This window comes from Oryctolagus cuniculus, chromosome 2 (assembly GCF_051225735.1).
Source record: "Oryctolagus cuniculus isolate XC-2025 breed Fujian yellow rabbit chromosome 2, ASM5122573v1, whole genome shotgun sequence".
Lineage (NCBI taxonomy): Eukaryota > Metazoa > Chordata > Mammalia > Lagomorpha > Leporidae > Oryctolagus > Oryctolagus cuniculus.
In genome coordinates, this window is record NC_142868.1 from 11,267,050 (window position 1) to 11,271,631 (window position 4,582).

The 4,582-nt window shown below is 57.7% G+C and overlaps 1 non-coding gene across 1 annotated transcript; it reads right to left on the reverse strand.

Annotated features, from left to right (window-relative positions):
• On the reverse strand, positions 1-3,783 carry LOC100354095 (uncharacterized). The gene is made up of 2 exons (XR_011386845.2): positions 3,652-3,783; positions 1-1,328 (listed from the first exon to the last, which is right to left on the reverse strand). It is a non-coding gene; the product is annotated as an uncharacterized LOC100354095 (transcript).
• Between the last annotated feature and the right edge of the window lie 799 nt (positions 3,784-4,582).

Consider the following 4,582-nt stretch of genomic DNA (forward strand, 5'->3'; position numbering starts at 1 on the left):
TTTGAAACAAGGCGTGAGCTTTATTACAGTTGCTAATTCAGCAGGAAGTGTACGCCACTAAAATCACCACTGAGACAGCTCTTGCCTGCTCGCACACGCACAGTGCTGTGAGCACGGGAGTCAGCCCCAAAGTCCACAGACCCTGCAACACACCGCAGGAAGTGAGCAGCAAACGGCAGGACACAGACTCTGTCCCAACACCACCCTGCGCTCTCCTAGCACAGACGTCCCTGCCTGATGGGAACCTGGGAGCTGCACACACACAGAGGAGCCTAAGACTCCACCTGCCTGAAGCACCTGCCCTTCTCCCCCAGGAGGAAGACTGGGGCTGAGGGCGACGCTGCAGAACAAGCTACGGGAGGCCACGTCACTCCCGGGTCATCTACTGGAACTTCTGCTGGAACCTGTGCTCGTCCTCCTGCTGGGGTGGCTGTGTCTGGTGCTGCTGTTCCTGCCGGCCCTCGTGCTGACTTGTCTTCTGGGATGCTTTCTTGGATTTGCTGCCTGGTGTATCCACACAGCTGGGTTGAGTGGCGGTGGCTTGTGTCTGGGCTTGGCTGCTGGTGGTCTCTAGGATTCCTATTGTCTGAGCAGTGCTGGTCTCTGGGGCCTGGTGTGGAGTCGTCTGTGTGGTCATTTCAATCTTGATTTGCTCTAAGGGACTGGTTTCTGTAGTCTTGACTTATTTGGTGGGGGGTAGGTCTTTGGTCTTCGTTGTCTCTGTAGGGAAGACGTGCTGTTTGCCTTTGGATGGCTCCGTCTGGGATGGCTGCTTCCCCTTGACTGACACCGTGGGGGTGGGCTTCAGTCCCTGCACAGATGTCTTGGAAGCCAGAGTGGAGCTCAGCAGCGTGAGACTGGATTCTGGATACTTGGTACCACACACCCTGGTATTCAAGATGGCCTTGGAGTCCTCACAGATGTGGTTCAAGCGGCGCAGGCGCCAGCCAATTTGTCTCCAGTAGACCTTGTCGTTGTTCAGGCAGTGCAGGCACGCCGTGGGGTTGCCCGCAAAGACACAGGAGAACTCGTGGTGCAGTCGAACACAATGGACCTGCAGATGGACTCCTTCCTCCCGCCTGGTCACGGTCACATTGCATTTGGCCTGGTCTCTGCTCACAAAGCTGCCAGTGACAATGACCTGGGTTGGCGGGCTTGTGGACACTATCACGGGCTTCTCCAGAGGAACCCACCCATCCTGCTCCGCCTCCAAATTCCCTTCATCCTGTTCTCCACTTTGGGCCTCTGTCAGGAGCCCCTGAGCTGCCAGCAGGAGGATGGAGAGCAGGGTGAGAGTGCGGGTCCACATGGCTCAGCTGGGCGGGCACCTGTGGGCAAAAGGCAGGGTCAGGGTCAGGTCAGGGGTGCAGGGTTACAGGCGTGGCTCCCTCCTCCCTGTCAGTGTGGCATTGAAAGTCTTGCTATAAATGTAATGACGTATTCAAGGATTGGTTAAGGGCGTTTGTATGCTCAGCTCACAGGGCCCAGAACCCGAGCAGGTGAATTCTTGTCTTCCTCCTGTACTAAGAACACTGTCTGAAACTGGCCCCTCCCCTCCCTGTTTCTCTTTCCCCACTGGGGTCAGATGAGCTCCCCTCTTCATGCCTTCCCGAGCTCTTACTCCTCCCAGACAGCTCTCCCACCCTACCTCTACCCCGCCCAGCCCTTGTCTCAGGCTCCCTGTGAGTCCAGCCCCTGGTCAGTGTCACCTTCCTGACACGCTCACGATCGTGCCTAGTCTTGTCCCATTTTGTGGTCCTGCCACTGTCCTGCCTGCTTTAGGAGACCAAGCATCCTCTGACTCCTGGGACGGTTGGGCGAGCAGCCCGACTGCTCCCACGTGCACCTGCCCTGAGGCTGCAGTGACCCAGGCTGCCAGGCCTCACCTTCCCTCGGCCCTCACTGAGCCTTGTTAGCTCTCAGTCCCTCGTCCCCTCACTCACCCACTCCCCGCATGTTTCACCCACTCGGCCCTTTAGCAGGCACTCACTCAGCAAGCACTTACTGAGCACCTACTGCATGCCATGCACTAGTCTAGAGGTTCAACCTACCAAGGGGAATGAGAAAGCCTTGCGTCTTAAAGAATACGAAGGCCACCCTCTGGGGGATTTAAATTGCACTGACCAGGGCTTCTGTCGCATCCCTGTCCTCAAGTGCATCTTGGAAATTCACTTTCCCCCTAGGGCCTCAGTTCCTTCCCCTGGCACCCAGGGCCTGGGTGAATTAAGCACCAAGCTCCTCCCGCTGCCCCCTGCTGGGTTTCTAGCAGGGTTCCTCAGACACACAGGACCACAGAATGTGAGAAGACCAGGCAAGATGGAGCATGTCAGGAACCTGTCGGGACACTGACACAGAGGTGGCCTCACGGGGAGCCTGACACAGGGGCTGGGTGGGTGGGGTGGGGGAGCTGTCTGGGAGGAGTAAGAGCTCAGGAAAGGCATGAAGAGGGAAGCTTGTCTGACCCCAGTGGGGAAGAGAAGCAGGGAGGAGAGCGGCGAGTTTCAGACAGCGTTTGAGTGCAGGTGGAAGACAAGAATCGCACCTGCTCGGGTTCTGGGCCCTGTGTGCTGAGCATACAAACGCCCTTAACCAATCCTTGAATACCTCATTGGATTTATAGCACGACTTTCAATGCCACACTGACGCCTCTCCCTTCCCTTCACGGTGTTGCTGAGCAAACCCAACTAGCATGCTTGTGACTTCTCCCCCGACTGCGCCCTGTGATTCACACTGTTCCCCTAAGCACTTCAGGACCCACTGTCCCCCCTGTCCTCCACAGCTGCCCTTTCTCCCTTAACAATCATCCTTCAGACTTGCACCGGGGAACAGCTTATTCTGGACCAAGGCACCTGCTTTCTCCTGGGCCACTCTGTAAACACCTTATCCTCCTGCACAGTCTCCCCTCTGCCCAGCGTGGGGCACTGGGGCCTAATTCCTCCTGGGAATAGCAGTTAATGCACTGAGGTCACCAGGTGAACCATCAAACCACACTGGGCAGGAAGAGAAGTCCATTTCCATCAGACACCGACGACACGCTGAGCCCTGGTCCAGTGTTCCAGTCTCACCTTGTTTAATCCACACAAGAACCCTACAGGCCAGACTGATTACAGCCCCAAGGTAGAGCCCGACGGTGAGGCCCGGCCAGGTAAGTACCTGCTCTGGATCCCGTGGCGGGCAGGGGCAGACCCCCCAGGCAGCCAACTGCAGCTCCTGCCCCTTCCCGCCTCCCCTTGCTCATCATCTCCTGCTATGCCCCTTGTGTCTGGCCCTTAGAAAACAGGTGCCAAGCAAAGCCAGCTCTGAACTTTGCAGGGTTTAGTACTGATGATGAGATGGTTCACATCATCTGTGATCTTTTCCAAGAAAGAAATTTGTTTTAAAAGGGAGCAGGCCCAGGACATGGCCCTGATCGCATTACACCTGGGTGTTGGGCCACCCACTGGGCAGCGGGAAAAGAAAAGACAACACAAGAGGCTGAGCAGAGCCTCAGCAGGAGGACAGGAGGTCTAATATGCCAGCTGAAGCCCCAGGCGGGTCCCACAGCCTCCTCCCGTCCACACTGGGCTCCAGACCCACAGAACCCCAGGTCCTACGGATGATGGAGAAGTGGGGGCAGCAAACAGAGCTCCTGGGAGAGAGTAAGGTTCTTACCAGGTCTGCGTCTGCAGATCCAGCAAATTCCTGATGCCAGGGTCGTTGCAGGCTCGCAGTGTCTCAGCGGCAGTACAAGGCGGGGTCCACTATTTGTACAGGAGCCCACGTCCACAGGGATTTACAGCTTGCATTCCGGTGGAGCTGAGCTCACACTTTTCCCAGCCACACCCCTTCAGAGCCAGCCTGGTCCTCCAGGGAAAGTCCTGGGTGGAATCCTGTGAGATATGGGTTGCAGGTATGCCCTTGAGTGCTTCCTGCCTGCCCTTCCGTCTAGACAGGCCAGGGGCACAGCTCAGCCCTGCACAGGCTCTCCCCAAGGGGGAGGCCCCAGCAGGGCTCTCTGTGGGGGCAGTGAAATACAACAATTGCAGCAATGACCACTGCCCTCCAGGGCACCCACTGCACCCAGGGGTGCTCCCTAATCCTCTTCTCATCCTCTCCAACGTGCTGCCCACTTTACAGAGGGAGAAACCGGCCCTTGGATGTGCCACGGTTTGCCCATGTTCACATGCTGGGAGGAGGGATCCCAGGATGAACCCGAGGACCCTCGGCATTCCTGGTCCGGGCCTTTCCCACTGCCACCCTCGGTATTGGGTGAGTGGGAGACGGAGGTGGCGGAGGCCGTCTTAGTCTGCACTGCTACCTCCGGGGCTCTGAAGCTCCTGTGGCAGGAGTCGTGGGCCCAGAGGCAGGGGAAGAGGGGATTCCTGGTCCGGGGGTTCCTGCCGGAAGCAGTCACGTTCAGGTCTCATCTGGGGAGCTCGCCCCGCCCAGCCTGAGACAGGCAGAGCTCACATCCTGATGGCCTAGGGGTGGGACCCTGGCTACGGTGTTGGTTAAGCTGTGTGACGCTGCCCAGACCACGTAACCTCTCTCAACCTCTAGTTGCTCATCTGCGAAATGAGGGTGATGACTGGACCTCATTTAT